General features: G+C 37.9%; 1 protein-coding gene across 3 annotated transcripts in view; it reads left to right on the top strand.

Annotated features, from left to right (window-relative positions):
* Nucleotides 1-19,255, top strand: part of CDH11 (cadherin 11) — a 99,771-nt gene that overhangs the window by 55,047 nt on the left and 25,469 nt on the right. Inside the window, exon 1 of one of the 3 annotated variants that reach the window (XM_050923186.1) lies at nucleotides 1,556-1,637. The exons of the other annotated variants lie outside the window; for them this stretch is intronic. The gene's annotated coding sequence lies outside the window, so the exon portion shown is untranslated. Of the gene's footprint in view, nucleotides 1-1,555; nucleotides 1,638-19,255 lie in introns of those variants that run through there. 3 annotated transcript variants of the gene reach the window in all.

Below are 19,255 nucleotides of genomic sequence, written 5' to 3'. Positions count from 1 at the left end.
CATGCCCCAAATGGAGAATATTAGGAAAACCAATAGTATCTCTCACACTGATAGAAAAAAATTCAGTACCCCCACTATATTTATGAATTCACTGTTCTAATATAAAGCAGGCAGGTCACATATACATCTTTTTAGTGCTCATATGTATTGTAAACCATAGACTGTGACAGGAAAAAAACAGAGGGTCCCAAATGTATGATCTTGTCAGGAAATTGTTTAACATCTTTTTGGTATGAATGCACATGAAAAAAAGGCCAGATTTCAGATATTTAAAATGTTCACCCTCTCATAAGTGAATTTGAATGTGACCTAATATATTCATACATAATACACTGTGCCTCTCACAATCTGCTTCACATTACACACAAGAAAATCCCATGTTTACCCTTCTGTTTTTTAATGTAACAGTAATTTACACAGTTTTCATAAATCTTTCTTTATGAATTCTCATGAGTCAAGTCTAGAGAGTCTAGTTCAATATTCTGAGCTGCCATATTTGGAGTATTTAAGTAAGAATCTACAGAACCCTGTAACACAAAGGCAAAGATATATCCATTAATATGTGTCCAGCACATATTTAGACACACGCTGTCCAAATGTAGTCTTCTATATTCAGTATATAAAGAAAAATCTCGATTACATAAATACTTGTCATTTAGGCAGAATTAGGTGACATGAGTTGTATATTAAGGGTATGATCCAATAAAACATCGAAGGACATTAGTAACTTAAGTCGTGCAAATAGTCCATTGGAACTGCTCACATGCTTCTTAGCGTGTGCACAATATGCCCCAGGTGGCACATGATCAGCATTCATTACCGAATTTCATCCTCTGGGCTTGGTATTGACTGGGAGTATGATATGAATGCTGATCCATGCCCTCCTCCCCTCCCTTGTTACAGTTCAACACATATGAAAAAGTCTTGCTGGAGCAAGGCCTATTGACCAGATTTTCAAAAGCATAAATTGGTTTATGCCAATTCGAAAGTGCATGCACAGTTTGACAAGTTGGGATCTAAATGTGTAAACATTGACATCAGGCATTGCTTGGGCTAAAGTAACATCTTTGGAAATACAGCTCAAAGGGACAATTTATTTATCTTGCTTGAAGCATTACGAAAGAAAATATCAGTAGCATAATTTTTCTATGTGTAGCAAAACCACGAAAAACATGGTGAGAAGAAAATATGTTCACATTACATTGTTTCTCACAATCATGTTAACTCCTACTAGAGCTGGGTGAGATTTTTCTGTGAATGTTTTTTTTTTTTGGATGGAAAATGTTATTTCTGTTACATTGATATTTTCCATAGTGAAATGTTGATTTCACCCCACATTTTTAGATTTTCTGTTTAAAAAAATAAATCAAAATATTTAACTTCAGGTCAGGTTGACCAGAAACTAAACATTTTGTTTCAAGTCATTTCAAAACTGATCTCAGCATCTGCCTGAGCAGCCGCAATGCCTTCTGTGAATTACAGTTTTGCATGTGTCGTGTTCCCAGTGTCTTCTGGGCTGGGATCCCTGATTGGACATCATCTCCTATTATGCACTGCAAGCATAGGACTACCATGATGCATTGCCGTGGCTGAGTCAAAGAGGGAATCCACAATGCTTCGTAGGAAATGAAATCCAGGTAAAGAGCCTGACCCCTCAAGGAGAATGGGGACATGGGGCAACTAAACTCTACTGCCAATCAGGCTGCACAGCAGCATATCCAAGTCAAAATACTTGTTTTTCAGACAAAAAAATGAAAACTCTTTTTTGGGGCATTTATTTTATTTTTGACAAAAAAAAATCAAAGTGTACAGAAAGCAAACACCTTTTATAAAAAAAAAACCTTGTTTAATCAGAAATCAAATTTTCTGTCAAAAATGTTTCTATGAAAAGTTTTCAACCAAGCCTACTTATTTTATTACATAGTTTTTTGGAAAAAGCTAACTTCAGCCGTTACTATTGGCAAACTAATGTTTCCATAATGGTCCCTTTCACACTTCCACAATGGATAGTTTCAAAAAATACATGATGTCATTATATAGTGAAACACATGCATGATATACTGATACTATTAATATTACCCAATACTAGATAATAAAGAAATACTGCTCCAAGCCATCCATGAACTAGAAAAATATGATCAAAGAAATATGAAATGAAAGCTATGCATCTTGCATCATGTCCTAAAGGGAGGAAGTCATGTGATCTAAGAGACTGCTAGAAGTGATTTCTAAAGCATAGAGCAGCCCCTCCTTATCATCAAGATTGCACTTAGTCCCCAAAAGCTCAGGCCTAGGGACTTTCAGTAGAAATATGTCCCATCCAATCATAACTGCTGTGATAGGGCATAGAGAGGGATGATTTCTCAGAGTCTGCTATGTCCTCGGCCATTTAGGGCTTCATAGGTAATAAACAATACCTTGAATTGCTCCTAGAAGCTAATTTGCTGCCTCAAGTATGACACTTTGCTTCATATTAGAAAGAACACTACGCACTGTACAGCATGTACATTTAATTCACTTGAGACATTTACCAAGATCAATTATTGCAATGTTAGTCATAATTAAAGAACAACTTCTTTAAAATATATTCAGGAATCTTTCAGAAATTCACACTAATAGACCTTGCAAACCCCGTGATGTTCGCAGTTTTACTAATTTGTAAATCACACAGATCAGGGATTGGTAAAATCTAATAGAATGCATTTCTGAAACAGGATTTTCCTACTTGATTCTTGACAACCTGCATTTGCAACCATTCAGCTATTTTATTTTGAAACGGCTTTTCAATTATATTCTAGTGCTGTAGGGAAAAGGTTTTTGACAAAGGCACGACATAAACCATTTATACTGCAGCTCCATCATAGTTCCCATAGCTAAACTAGACTGGACAGTTCATTAAAAAGAAAAATTAATAGCACAAGGGTTGCAGGGAAACAACAACAGATGATGACTGGCCTGTGGCAGCCCACTGAATTCATGGAGTGGGATAAAAATGATTCCCCTAGCTCATAAATGAAGGTTTGTTCCAAGGTTTTAGGCAAAGCCTGTCCGTCTAGTTCTTTGCAAGAAAAAGCTGTATGTCTGAGATACCTGAAAGGTCCATAAAAGTAGTATTTTGGAACTTCTACAAAAGACTAGTATGTAGCTTTTACCCTAATAGAAATTACATATTTCATTAAATTTTGAAAACACAATAATAAACATAATGTATGTTGGAAGTGAATATATTAACCAAGAAGAGCTAAACTGTTAATTGTACGATCCCCTGTGGACACCCAGAGGAAGTGGGAAGGGAATAGGCACAGTCGTGGCTCCATCCCCTCACTCATTGGCCAGTGCAGTAGAAATATATTTCAATAGGAATAAATGAGTGTTGTCACAGCAATGCCATGAATTCCATTTTCAAAGGAAATTTCACACAATATAGATTCTATGATACATTGATTGTCATTTTAGGTTAAGGGACACAATTGTCTACTGAAGGCAGTTGGATTTTGGAAGGGCCCAAGAAATCGAGCCTAATTTGTGTTGAAAATGAAATATAGGAATGTGTAATCTATAAAAAGATTGTTAAGTGAGATTAACAAATTATTCATGAGGTGGTGTGTGCCTTCTGTGTCGGGCAGATGGCAGGTGGGCTCTGCCATGAGTATTGGCTGGAACTACTGCCACCCCCACCCTTACGAAGACAACATAATTATCAGAAGAGATCATTTGTAACCACACTCCCTGATACTGGAGACAAATGATTTCTGGTGGAAAGCCATGTATTTCTGCTTCTCCTCTCTTGTGTCTGGTACCATGACTGCGCACAGGCTCCAACAAGAAGGGTTACTGAGAGGCCTCCTAGCCAACCTGACTTGTTTGAATGGGATAAGATCAACCTTTACTATGATTATGCTTATTATCTATTAATTGTATACGTTGTTTGAGGTTATAGTGAACCAAACAGATATATTGCCAGCTAAAAAAATAAAAATAAAAAAGTTACTCTTCTCTCTGAGTTCTGCCTGCTATAGTTACAGGTGTCACCTAAGATTACTAGAACTGAATTAACTTGGAAACAAGAAAAAAAAATCTCTATATTTGTCAGTTTGTTAATGTTGTGCAAATAATCTCATTTGGGGCACACTGGTCTTTTGTTGATTTCCACGTTCAGGGGTTAGATGCTAACTGCAAATCTTGCTACTTATTTGTTTTATTTAAATTTTCACAGGGGCTACTGCTCTCTTCTCTCCTAAAAACACAGGAGAGAAAAACACTATCCCAGGAGGCTCCCTTTCTTTTGATGAATCACAATGCACAAATTGTTCCAAGGATACCACAACAGAGTCTTTGTTAGGCTCTGTCACTGCACAGCCAATAGCCCAGCAGTTAGTGCTGCTCTGCTGCATTCTTGCAACATAAACAAAATAATACAGTATTCAAGGGGCCTGCAATGGACTTAACTTGAGCTGCTGAGTCCCTCTCTTATTCGATTAAATCCCTTTAGAAAGTTATGGTTATTTAAAAAATGGGTTCCTGTTTAATAAATGTAGAAGAAATACAAAAATATTTTAATAGTGAAATTTATCAGTAGAGAATAGAACAATTAACATTTCTTTTAACACTGTATTAAAAAAAAAGTGTAGAAAATGCCCAGTGCTGTTAGGATATCCTCATATGTGCTCTTTGGTGGCCCTTTTCTTACTCAGGTTAAACTCTCATTTAAACGTTGAGGAGCTACAGAACTGGGCCCTAAGAAAGATTCTTTAGGGCAGAATTAGCATGTACCATTGTCATGAACCTGCAGTGTAGGTCACTTTAATAACAGTTACTTCATTAAAGTATTTCTGTGTGTTGCTTTGGGGAGAAATAAAGTCACTGAGGAGACGGACTCTGATAAACTTACTCATGAATAGAATTCACATCTAGGAAAGGTACAAGGGTTTCAAAGCTAAAGACAAGTTGGAACAGATAAGGAGTTAACACGTTGCAAGAGACCATTCCAGGTGAAGTGTGAAGTTATATAGCTATATAAATCTGTATATTTTAGACAGAAAAGTTAGGTGAGATAATATCTTTTATCTTGTAATGTAAGATACAGGTTTTTGAACTACACAGAGCTCCTACCTGAAGTAGTTATACCTTGTATATCTAATATATACATATATAGATTGGGAAATGTGAATGTATAAATATAAATGAATATCTTATCTACATAGAACTATGGGATAAAATTCTTGCTTGTTTTAAAATATACATTTCTCCTCTTTGGGTTAATTCTGAACTCAGTTATCCATTTGTAATTCAGGATGAAAAGCTTATCACCACCACTTTCCAAAGGAAAATCCCTGGGATGGGAAAACTGCCTCAATAACTCCATGTGAAGTTTTCAAGGCAGTGCCCACTCCAAAAGACCTTGCTCTCAAACAAGAAATGTGGCCAACTAGTCACACAGATGTTCCCATGGTCTTTGAAAAATCCTCAGATCCAGCCTTTCATACTGCCTACATTAATGGTAGGCAACCTGTGGCCTCTCAGAGTAATCCACTGGTGGGCTGCGAGACAGTGTTTACGTTGACCATCTGCAGGCACGGCCGCCCACAGCTTCCAGTGGTTGAAGTTCGCCTTCCCGCAGCTCCTATCGGCTGGGAACAGCGAACCGTGGCCACTGGAAGCTGTGGATGGTCAATGTAAACACTGTCTCGCAGCCCGCCAGCAGATGACCCAGATGGGCTGCGTTTGGCCCGTGAGCCGCAGGTTGCCCACAACTGGCCTACACTGTAGCCCTTCCTTAGCCCTTTGATTCCCAGCAGCACAGTGATTGCACAAAGAAGAGACTGTCGGCTTGGTGGAAGAAGGTTGTGATCTTAAGCAGCCTCTGTGTTCATACCCCATCCACTACTGCAATGATGTTTGTGCAAAATATGCCTTGTAAGATATAGTTTGAAAACTAACAATACATTAGTCATTAATATCATTGTAAAATGCATGTGTTAATCCTTATTTGTGAAGTTATAAAATCCCTCTGTATGATGTTCCTAGAACATGTTAAAGAAAACAGCCTGCCTCAGTAAAGGTGATACACAAGTCTGTCCTAGACAAAGGAATTTGGCTTTACCTGGATTTACATATTATCCATAAACAAAGTTTTCAAGCAAACCAGTGGTGGTTGTCTTGAGCTTGATATCAAGAGACAGAGAAGTAACTTGGCTTCTGCATGCCACTGAGAGACAGGAGACTGAATCCCCAGGAGGCCTTCCTAACTTTGATGGTTCTTTGGGAATTCTTTGAGAATATATGGAACAGAGAGAGACTCCTTTTTATCTTTTACGTACGATGAAAAGGGAAACATGCTCCTCATACTTCCTTGGAAAGTCCTGACTGAGACACAATCAGCCATACTGGACAAAGAATAATTGATGAGAGCTATCTTAACCAAATACTCTACCTTGCCAGATTAAGTTTTAGACTTATAGATCTGTGTTTTCACTTCTATTTCCTTGTAATCATCTCTATGTTTATTACTTTTATTAGCATCCCTTAAGATGTGGTTAATAAACATGTTTTAAGTTTAATTTAAACCAAGCTGTCCTGTGTTTGAATTGAAGTAGTTGTTGACTCCGGTTAATGTGGTAAGCTGTTGGGTATTGACTCTTTAAAGGCACAAATGGACCTTATTATTTCTGAGTGATCCAGGAAAGACCTGGACACTTTAGGGCGGACTGTTTTGGGATGTGTTGGGGTCACGTGTCTAGTAATAACTGGTGGAGATCAGAATGTGGCTGTGGTGTAACAAGTAGGCTTCTGGAGTCAGAGCGCTGAACCATAGCTGTTTATCACACAGACACTGGGTGCATGCTTGTATCCTGTCAGGGAGCTACAGCAGCAGAATATTTTCAAGGTACCCAGGGTTATAGGACAAGCATAACACAACCTCTTGCTGGTCTAGTCTCAAACCTGGAATGTCAGAAAAAGAGTTGTGATGTACCATTCAGGTGTTAGATTATTTTTGTGCTTCTTCATCACAAGTGCCCTTCTTTTATGACAGTAGGCTGACATATACTGGAAGGTAATTTTCCTTCTGTCATTTCAGAACCAATAGTATTCCACTAATAAGGTAGTCTTATTCACCTTTTCCCATCTTTGGCAGTCTAAAGGGGCTTTAGTGAAATGAGATTCTGGCCCAGGTTGACAACACAGTGATACAGGGATGATTCTGCACCATAGGAGATTTACCTTTGAATTCATTGAGATCAGGGCCAAAGCTAAAATATTTTATCCCAAAATATTACCTCCTTAAGGTGTCTAACTTTAATTGACTTAGAGCTTCAGGAATTACTCTAAATAATGATGGTCTCTTTAAAGAACTAGAAATATTGGGTGAACTTTTGTTGCAAATTCCCCTGTGTAGTTTCTGATCTTGCCCCTCTGGGTTTGAGATATCACCTTGGTTAACTGGGACTTTTATACAAGAGGAATTTGAGCTTGAAGGCATTTAAATGTTAATCATATAGTCACAGTGAAATTCTAGAATACTTGCATTGTCCTGACTATAACCAACCAAAAACCCCAAATAGGTCTGGTCTGGACTAGATTTCTATCAAATAATAGAGATTTAATCATCTGTAATTGGTCAGGAACCAGTAGCCAAACAGTAGTGATATGTGGGATATGATAGTGTCCCTTTTATATTATATGTTAAATAGGATTAGGTCAGACTAAAACCAGTGGAAAAAACATACTAATTATTTTTTCCTTTTTTGGAAGTGTGTGATTCATATGAAAAATATTAACTTTATTTACAGGTTGATGGGCCCAAATGGTTGGATGGTCGGTCTGTCTTGTGATATTTACATGTCTATCTCCTAACTGAATTTTTTGGCAGCACTCCAGGAAACAAGAGTGAGATCCACATTTTGTTCCTGCCTGCCTAGGGTCCAAAGGGCTGGGAACACTGAAAAGGCAGGGGGCTGAGTCCTTCTGGTCAGTGTTAGAGCCGGACAGGCACTTTCTGAAGGGAGCCTTATCAGGATTTCTCAGCCAGAGCAAATGTTGCTAAAATGTAGACCTTTAAGGATTGAGGAAGTGAAGTGTGATAGTGGAGACTACATTGAACAAGCCAGGTTAAAAGAATTATATCGATACACATCTAAATGTAGCCAGAGTGACAGTCTTGAGTCCAAATGGTTTGGTAGAATGTAGCTGTTTTCTATTGAAGTTGCAAGCCATTCTACTTTGGCTTGCCTTTGGGTACCTTGACAGTTGGTAGCTTCCTTTGTCTTGCATATTGTCATAGAGTTAGCACAATATTTGACTGTATGGACAGTATTCTGCAAGTCCCCCAAATGCTCCCATCTATAGCCAGTCTTATCTCTATGAAAAATTAACTATTGATTCTCACATGTTCATAAAGTTCTGAGGACAGTCCTTATGTCTTTTAGTACCGAAACTTACACTCCAGCTGACAAATTAAGTAAAAATCAGAATAAACCCTAACATCTTTCACTGACCTGATGAAAGCTGTCTGGGGAATCTCCCATATATTTAAGCTTTTACATCATGTCTGCCATGTGATTATATACTTCGAAATGTATCCAAATCCTTCCTTCCAAAGCTCCTTCTTTTACACAGACTTCTCAGTTTTTCTCTGTATCCCAACTGGTATAGTTGACCATCTGTAGAGTACATTGTATACTCTTTAAGGCCTGAAACACCCTTTTGAACCAACTTAATTTATGGTGTTCATTAACTTATAAGCAGTACCTTATATTTGGCAATTCTGTAGTGCTTTTTCTCCTCAGCTGAGGAGAAACAAATTTCATAAGTACCTTTGTGAGTTAAGTTAAAACAGTTGTCCAGCTACTAAAAGAAGATAAACTGAGACATAAAGAAACTAAGTTATTTGAAAAAGGCCATCCAGCAAGTCAATGGCAAAGCCACCATTACAGCTCAAGAATTCCTAAATCCATGCTTATTCCATTTCATTCACCTCTGAGATGACTCTTCACATACTCCTCTGTTCTGACATTATATTTCTTTAGAATATATTGTATGAAATCACTATTCATAATCTGAAATCAAAGTTCGGGTTCCAGTACTCTTTCAATGAAAGTCAAGAAAAGCTGCAGGTCCTTTCGTTAGAATTTTAGCTCTCACCTTTGTCCTTCCTGCAAACATGTCTGAGAATCACAAGGACTCCTAGTAATTCACTGAAATCTCAATAAAGTCACTTTTATTCTGGAATAGAGTGTTCACACAGTGGCATTATTCCCCCCAAATTATGCAAGAATAGCTATTCTGGTCAATTTCCCCATGTAGACAAGACATAAGGGTAAACAGTAAATGCAAGTAAAATGATGAGTTTGTGCTATCTCTTGGTCTTTGATGGGAAGGCATTTGTATTGTATCGTATTGTGTACTGTATTAGATTCACCCCCACTGAGTTATGCTTCCACCATAGTAACCCAAGAGCCTTGACTACAGAAAGATTCTTTGAGAGATGGTGGTGGGGAGGCAAGGCGCCCAGGGCTTCTACTCTACTAGGAGTCCTATAGCTGACCCAAAGTGGGTGGCACTAATTGGGGAATAGCAGGCTAAGCACTGATTCAGCACATCCCTGGCTACTCTCTAACTGCCATTGTCTGAAGGGACTCCCCACAGCAATGTTAAAACTGCCCTCTAATGGCAGAATCTCTCAGAGAGGGTAGTTCTACAAACAGCACACCTGCTGGCTCAGTTTCAATTAGCAGTTCATGTACTAGTGGAGGTACCTCAAAACTATTCATTTCAGCAGGTTGAAATAAGGAAAGGAGTTTGCCCGAAGTGCATACAGAATCAGAGAAATATAGGACCGGAAGGGACCTTGACAGGTCACCCCGTCCAGTGCCCTGCACTGAGGAAGGACTGTCTAGATCATCCGACAGGTGTTTGTCTAACCTGTTTGTAAACACCTCCAATGACAGAGATTCCACAACCTCCCTAGGTAATTTGTTCCAGTGTTTAACTACACTGACTGTTAGAAAGTTTTTCCTAAGGTCCAACCTAAACCTCCTTTGCTGCAATTTAAGCCCATTACTTCTGTAGAATCATATAAAACTTCTATAGAATCATATAATGTGCGTGTTTTGATGGGTCTGCTCATAATATTTAGATTTTGAAGACATTCAGAATTATCCTTCATCTGGCCTTCGATTCTGACTTTCTGTCTCAATGTTTTATTTTGCATAAATCAAATTAGCTAGCAAGTAAAATTTGGGGGTAATTTTGCCTTTAGTTGATATGAGCGCTTAGTAAAGAAATACTCAGAGCTAGTTTATAACCTGAACACAACATATAATTGGAAGTAACTTGACTTTAGTTGTTGGTTATTTTCCCCACTGAGCATCATTTATTATCACTTACTTATAGAATAGCAAACCATACTGAAACTAGAGTGAACCTAGGCTATGGTTATATTGGATTTTGAGCACATAGTAAATGATGAGACTTCCACTTTACTCTGAGATGCACAAGCACACAATTATTATTTAAAATAAACTCTTCCAAGAGTGTAGTCATTATTTCAAATGACTCTATCAATCACTGAGTTCTTTAATAAGACTACCTTTCTTATGCTAGTTGTTTTCCTGCAGAGTTTATGCTTAAAAACAGACAGCCTGTGTCACATTTATCTCATGCAGATCTCCCTAGAGCAGTAAGTAAATGTGAAACTCTGTTTACAACCATTTTTCATTTCCCAAGCCTTTTAATATCAGTCTCTCAGGCCTATTGCTATGTCATTCACTTCGTAATGTACTAAGTTGTCGTGTCTCTTTCAGTGCTTGTATTGGGTACAGTGCTTGGCAATTTCACTCTCTTTGGATGACTACAAATTAAACTAAATTCAGAGGAAAATAATTTCCTTCTGTGCTGATTTCAGAGGTAGATACTGAAAAGAAATATCACATCCTGTTAGTCAGGATGCTTACTTTTTCTCCTCCTTCCTACTGAATATTTTTTATTTCTAAAGAGCCACTGGTATGCATTTTGGTCTATGGTTTCCTGATATTGAATCTCAAAACTGCCAAAGGGAAAAAATGGCTGCATTTCAAAAGCAATTTTTAGGAAAACCTTGGGATTATTAGGTTTAAACATCTCAGTAATTCAATACAGTGCTGTAAAACATAATTTAAAAATACAGAGCATGAAGGTTCCTTGCATAAATCTATACAGAATAATAACCTATAAAATGGTAAAGACTTATAGTATATTATTATTTATTTGTATTACCATAAGCACTTAGGATCCCTGCTCCAGGAACCGGACCCTATTGTGCTAGGTGTGGTACAAATAAAGAACAGAGTGAGTAGTCTCACTGAAGAGGATGAGACTATTCACAGTGCATAAATCGTTGCAAGATTGGACTCCCAATATTGGGATTAAGACAATAATCATTTATGGTCTAATTCTGCAACCACTGAAGTCAATGGAAGTTTTGTCACTGTTTCAACTGTAATGGGCTGAAGTCCTCATAGACATTTTTATCTCTCAGTTCCTAATAAATATGAAAATTGGAGGTTTTGGATTAAACATTCTTAGGGTATGTCTGCAGTAGAACTGGAAAGTATGAAGTCCAGCACAAGTAGACATACCTGTGCTAGCTCTGATTAAAAATTGACTGGTAGCCATGAGGGGCAGGAAAGGGCAGCTACCCAAATGCTATCTTATCTGAGACAATAAGCACAAACTCACAAGTTGCATGGTTGTGAAGTTTCCAAAATATCAAGGATTCATAAGCTGGTCTGACAGTGCAACTGTGTTTTAGAAAAGAGAGAGAATATATTTAACTGTGCCATTGTGCTACCCTACTTGAATCCTTATATTTTACTTCGCCTAATCAAAATTCTCAGCACAAGACCAGATTTACTGAGCTACCTTTTTGTGACATTTTCTTTAACTGAGACAAAAGCAGGAGCACAGAATATGTTTTCTGCTGAAGAAACCTTAAATTAAAAGTGAATACCTATCAATCGAAGTGCAGCGATACTTTCTGGTTACAGCTATTCCTCTTGCAACCTCATTTTCCTGCAGTAAGAATGGATAATCCTGTTAGTTTTCAAGAATTGTATTTGTTTATTTAAATATCTTTAAAATGTTTTTTAAAATATCTCTAGGATCTTATTATTTGTATTATAGAATTAGTAGCAAGGATAAAAGCCAAACTCCTCCTCCTCTCCTAAAAAAAAAAAAAAAAATCACAAAATGAACTGACCACACCAGACCAATCCAGGATATATACATAATGAATCTTAATTAGTCATTATGTTTTATTGAGGGAGATGAGTTGAATGCAGAATGGCGTATGTATAAATAAAATTACACCCCCCCGCAACATGCCTACATATACTTGGCCATATTTCATTCCATTTCATACTTGGCCAACTCATCTCCTGCAATAAAACGTAAAGTCTAGTTAAGATTCATTATGTTCCTTAAAGATTAATACATTTGGGATCTGTTTGACCACTTTGGTTTCCAGAGTCAAACATGACATAGCCCCATCCCATTTAAATTGAGAGACTATTAGTTTGAGTGCCTCTGATGAGTGCATCTGTGCTTATATCAACGACAGAGACTGTGTCTTAGGCATCCAAGCCTCAGAATGTTTTGAGTTAGACCATGGAATTGTCATGAGTCTTGACTAAGGGGCAGTGTAAAATTGCACTGCCACAGGAGAAGATGGGAGTCCAACTTCTCCCTGTGTGCCTGCTCAGCTATATTGATGGGTGTGTTTGGGGAGCTGGAATTAAGGCCCCACCCATTCCCCACCTGTGCTCAGCCATTCCCTGCCTACTTGAGCATTAGGGGTATAGAATAGTCATAGCAGTTCCACCAGCAGTTCTCCTGCTTGTGCTCTGACCCGCAATGTGGGTAGCCCGTTCATACAAGGGGTAACTCACGTTCTTGTGCACATGACTCAAAATGTGATGTACAGTTGAACCCTGGAGATTTTATAAACTGAAACCCTTAAACTCATCAGAAGATAATCTGGAGCAATATACTGTACTTGTTCAATCATGATATAAGATATGTATTTGTTCATCTGACAGTACTAAAATTCTGCTATAACAATGCTAATCAAATTGTCAAAGTACTCTCTGGGGATTGAGAGAACATTTCTCTTTTTCATTAATTCTGACTAAAACAGAGAGCTCATTTAGCTGGGAATTTGTGAAATTTGACTCAATGTTCTTGTAAAATTTCTCAAAATACTATCATCCATCATTTTGTCCTTACAGCGTACTCTTGAATATATATTATCAAATGTATCCTGGAGGAACAATTACTTGTTTAGTGTGTCATGCAGAAGTTCTGGGCTAGACAAATCAAAGGAATTGTTTAGGCTATAATACTTTGACATATGGTCATTTAACAGAGGTACACATAGGAAGTAAGCTTGACTCTGTTGGAGTTATTTCTGATATATATAGAAAAAAAAAAGTTGGCTAGACATAACTTCAGAGTCTCTGGTTTTGTCATTAAAATAATCTCTGCTGACTCCTTAGTTTTGTCTATGGTTCTTGTGTAAACAATCAGCACCATTTTTGTCCAAGAAAGTTTGAAACTGATTTTTTTGTGGGAAAAGCTGTCTTTTTAGAGAGAAAAACACTTTAGTGTGGTGGACTCAAATTGTCCTTTGTAACTCTGGGAAAGCACATTTTACTGCACTGAAGTTGCTCTGCTATAAAAGAGGGCAAAATTTGGGTAGTGTTTTCAGTTTGGTAGTATTCAAAGTATCTACAATATAGTTAACATTTTTTTTAGATTGGCTATTCAATTTAAGAATGGTATTGATGTAAGCAATATTGGAGTAGCATTCGGACAGACCCTACACTGCGTGATCAGGAGAAAGGAAGAATAGACCCCTTCTCCATTCAGCTCCCTTTGCAAGAACATATCAGAATTACAATTCTTGGCTCTGGGGACCACATGAACTGCTCAGTTTATGCATTCTGGGGAGTATATTGCTCCAAAAGGGGAAGGACCGTGGCCCTATTCCAACCTTGCAGCAGCCCACGCAGTAGGTCTGTGGTACACAAGGGAGTACATTGCACTGGTAGAATGTGACTCAAGGCTTAAGGAGGATCAGTGTCTAATAGGCTCAACAGAGAGCTTTGTTTAAAGATATTTCTAATAAAGTGTATTTTTTATTTGTATTTTCAAAGGGGCTGAAGCCCAGCCTCCATTTTTATAGGTACACGTTTCATTGAATCTGATTCTTTTTTCTTTTGTGATTATGCTGTTAGAAGTGCCCTTTAGAGAAGTGTTCCTCTCCATGGCTCAGGCAGACCTCACTATGTGTTAGATATCTGCAATACAGGATATAAATTATTACAAGTTTTTAAGTTTTATCTCTAGTAAAAGCAAACACGCCTGTTCATTTGTTGACATAGGGTTATTTTCTAATTGAATAGTGTGACATAGCTGATTAATTCTTGTTTCTATGTATTCATGAATCTAGCATTCAGTCTCTAAAAAAAAATCAGAATTTTCTTGTTAGCAGTTAAAATTTACTATCTCCTCATAGATCCATCTTGTCCCAAACCTTGTTACAGTATCTACTCGGGTATAAAAAAGGAGAATAAGGTTGAGTTTCTAGTAGTTTCTAAGGGAAATATATGGTGTTGAAATCAGAAACTGTTTATTATGAAATTCCAGACAATAGTGAAAAAATTGGAGTATGGTATTTGGGGCAGTCTGGATAGATGGCCATCCATATTGTTTGCCATAGTTTCAGAATGGTACAATCTTTGTGTAGAGTTAGTTGAATCATCATAATCATTTAAAAATAGTTATTCCCAACTAATCATTGATTGAAGAAAGGCAAAATTCACAATGAATTATTCTAATTGTTTTATCTACATGTGATGTAGTACAGCATCTGTATCAATCTGTTGCAAATTGTGGCTTTTTGGACATTAACCAGAGCCACGTTCCAATCATCTGCTGCAAGTTCAGTTCCCAGATCTGCATGCCATGCTTGGGGAGTGATGAGGTATTTTTCCTCCAGCGTTGGCCAAAAGACAACAATTGGTTTATAAATTGTTTAGCTGCTTTTCCATACTGACTCATTGAAGAAATAAACTGTTTATTTTCAACCTGGAAGTTACTTTTAAATGGTTGAAGTGACTTAATTGTTTTGGAAGCAAGTCTCCTTTCTTTTTAAAGATACCACTGTAGTTTGGTTTTTAGTTATATTTGTTGTTGTTATACCTTAATTTAGTAGCATCTCATACACCTTGGCTGGTAGGAAGCACCTTATAGATAAAGCACCAAATACTCAGCTGGTTTAAATCAGAGCAACTTCATGGACTTCACTGGTGCTAAGTTAATTTACCCAGCTAAGGATCTGATATAAAGTTATTAACTTTCCTTATAAAGATAGGTTTGGATCTTACTTACTAGTGTGCAAAGACCATACTACTGTGATCTGTCCCATTGTATGTTGTGGCAAATTGTTGGCGCTACTGTGATAGATCTCACACTTTCTCTTCTTGGAGGGCAGGGAGGGGGCGCATTCAAGGCACTGTTTCTTGCCCCTGAACTGGGATATTAACTACCCCACTAGTGTCCTAGAGGAGGGGGGTGGAGAGGGAGGGACCCAGGACTGCCCTCTACTCTGGGTCCCAGCCCAGGGGCCCTAGGAATAGCAGTAAACCACTTGAATTAGCAGTTCCTTCCCCTGGGCTACTTCCCTCTCCTGCCCTCCCTCTGCACAAGCCAGGTGTCCCTTTACTTAGGGTCTTGGTCTTCCCCTGCAGCACTTCTCCAAACTTTCCTCTGCTTCCCTTCAAACTGCTCTCTGCTCCAACTGCTCCCCTTGTCTGATTGAAGCAGGGGGGTTTTATCAGGTGACTGGCTTCAGGTGCTTTAATTAATCTATGGCAAACTTTCTTCCCTCTACAGAGAATAAGGCTCCCTTCTAACCCTCTTCTGCTGCCCTCTGGCCATGCTGTATCACAGTGTTTACAGAATTGGGCTCTTAGAAAAAGCCCCATTTAGGTACAATACTTCCCTTTGTATTAGGAATACATAACCTTATTCCTCTCGCAAAGAGGTTTAAAAATAAAGGATTGGAGGCAATTACTATTTTAAATCCTAATTAGTAAATTAAGTATGGATGTGTGGTTAATGTTTTGTATCTAGTGCTTCACACTTCAATAACTGATAGTAAACACTTGTGTGTATCTGAATCTCTGTTCCATTATTTTAAAGCATCTTTTGTAAAGCCTTTGCTGATTATTACCAGTATTGTTATGTAATTAAGTTATACGATGTTTTGGATATTATGGAATATGTGGTTGTTTACTTACTTTAATTGTTGGTGGCATGATTTGAAATTAACAATCTGGAGAACAGGATTCAAATAAACAGTTTTTTTTTCTTTTTATACTTGTTTTGAAATTCCATTAATGCAAACTGTTCACTTGCTAAGCCTGCTGTAAAATAAGGTGAAACAATGCACAACAGCAAATAGGGCAACTGTCTCCATTCATCTTTTTGGAGAGTTGGGGTCTTATTATAAAAATGTGCCAGTGCTATTAACTGCTGCACTTCAGAATAGCATGTTTCCAGCAAGTGTACGTGACCAGTATAACGGGCTATAACTTGCACATCATGGTGCTCCATTCATTTGAAAGAACACTCCATAGGAAACTGCTCCTGAAACACATCCATATTTTAGGTTAAGTGAATGCAGTTATGCATCAAGCTGAGCCAGCTACAGTATTTAGAGTTTTGGTTGCACCCAAAACAGATGAATGTGGACAAAAATAGCCCCATGTACAGAGGTGACTTTAGAGGGTGGGTTAAATTCAGCTCTCAACTCTGGTGTAAATCCAGAGTCATTCCAGTGAGTGTATTGGAGTGGCTCTCGATTTACACCTGTGTAACTGGAGAAGAATTTGGCTATATATTTATGATGATATTTCTAAACTTTGAGCTAAATTTAATGGATATTTACTTAAATGGTAGTGATGCTTAGCCAGTAATCATCAAGTAATAGGCACTGCAATTTGACTTTTCTACACAAAAGTGATAAATAATCTGCTTCCATTTTCTTTAAGAATGAGTTATTATCAGAGAAAGAAGTGAAATGATCGTTCCATGGTGAAGTTTTTTTCATGAATAAACCACTAATAATACAGAATAAAAACTAGTTTTCAGTCTCTTATTTCAGGCTCCAGCGCGTCTAGTGTCAAAAATAATTTCACTTATCCGCAAAATGGCAGCAAACATAAGTAAGCTCAGACTTATCCTTTATTCCTTGATACAATCCACAGTTTATACCTAACATAGATTTCTGAAATTTTAAAGCGCTTTTCGGAGTCAAAGTGTGGGATTTTCCTTTAAAGGATGAAGAGTGTTCTTCACTTTCCCATCTCCATCCTTTTATGACTCTTCCATAATATGGCATAGAGAAAATAATATTGAAAAAAATTCACATCATTACTTTAAAATGGTCTTATTAAATATGCCTGAGAAAGAAAAGTCAAATTCTTCTGCGCCAGATTATGTTCTCAAATATATGCATAAACCTCATTGAATATATTAGGCTGGAGCCATTGCAATGTCATAGTTAAGATTGTTTCTGGTTAACACTAAAAATGGAAGATAAACATCTTTATATTCTGTGAAAAACACAGTGTGTCTGCCACAAATGTTTAGCACACCCCATTCATCAAACCTGAATGCATGTGTTTGAACAGAAGTGTGCAAAGAGTACGGTGAGCGGAGGGTATAAACAGGTTTTGGGGAAGGGAATGCTGAATGTGTGGCATTTCTACTGGGAGAAAGTTAAGAGTGGGGTGCATTCTCTGGTGTGGCTGTTTTAATAGTGAGCTGTGTGTCTTTGAGTGAAGGAGTAGAGTGTGGGCAGCATTAACTTTTTAGTTCCTTGTCTTTCTGTTACATATATTATTATAGAGCATCCTTAACTAACACCGAACTCTGTGTGTGTGTGTGTGTGTGTGTGTGTGTGTGTGTGTGTGTGTGTGTGTGTGTGTGTGTGTGTGTGTGTGAGAGAGAGAGAGAGAGAGAGAGAGAGAGAGAGAGAGAGAGAATTGGCAAATGTGTGTGTATATACATGCCTCTGAGAATAGAATATAGCCTTAAGTTAATATTTTGTTAGCATTCTGTATCAGATACAAAGTGAATTACTGAGAAACCTAAAATAAACATTCCAGGAACAGTAAAAGTTAGTTGCTCAGTACAGGTTTAGGTGCTGGAACTAAGGGTTCTGGTTTCCATCACATACAGGGTTTACAATTTGGTTCAATGGCTCTCAGCACCCGCACTATACAGATTGTTCCAGCACCAGGGAGTACAGATGTTCTTTTAAAAAAGGCTGAAAAACATTGTATGGGAAGCCCCAGGGGTATATCCAACTGGTTCGTTAAGATAGGTTGTTAGTACTGGAGGTGTAGTCCGTAGTGCAAGTTTCACTGTACTGGACAATCTCATGGTCAAACTTTGATCCTGACCTATTGTACATAGAAGTGATCAGATTTAAAGAAAGAGGCAACGTCATTTGAGCAACTAAAATCTTAGGGGTTTGTATAGACTGGAATAAAAAAAAAACATGGCTCCGAGTCTCAGAGCCCGGTCAATTGGCTTCGGCTTGTGGGGCTAAACGTTGCAGGCTACCATCCAGAATTGGGCTAGAGACTCTGAGGCTCACCCCTCTCATGGGGTTTTAGAGCCCGGGTTCCAGCCTGAACTCGAATGTCTACATTGCAATTTTTAGCCAGCAGCCTAAGCCTGAGTCAGCTGACACAGGCCATTTGCAGACATGGGTCTTTTATTACATTGTAGACGTACCCGTAGAGACACCTGGAATGGGTGCTACTGCCAAAGGTCCCATTATTAAAGAGTCTTTAGGTGTTTTTACTCATTCGTGATAGTGAAGGTTGGTAGAGACGGGAGTGACAAGGAAAGCACTGAGGTTTGAGAATGCTTCTAAGCACTCACTGGCAATATTTTATTAGAGTACTGAATGCAAGCTGTGATCATGTGCATCATTTTCTACTGAATTAGGAGAAGGGGGAAATTATAACTGACAGACTCTTCAGTAAAAAAACAAGTTTTACTGGAAAAGCACCAGAAAGAAAACCTTATCTAGAATATTCATAGTTGGTAGTAATTATATCAAAGTATTATTTTCCTACTAAATCAGTAATTTTTGAATGCTGTTATTTTCATTAAGTGGACAATGGGTATTACACCTGTGCTA

The sequence above is a fragment of the Gopherus flavomarginatus genome, chromosome 14 (assembly GCF_025201925.1).
Source record: "Gopherus flavomarginatus isolate rGopFla2 chromosome 14, rGopFla2.mat.asm, whole genome shotgun sequence".
Taxonomy (NCBI): domain Eukaryota; kingdom Metazoa; phylum Chordata; order Testudines; family Testudinidae; genus Gopherus; species Gopherus flavomarginatus.
The sequence above is the reverse complement of the archived record's forward strand: the minus strand, read 5'-3'. Positions and strand labels throughout refer to the sequence as shown.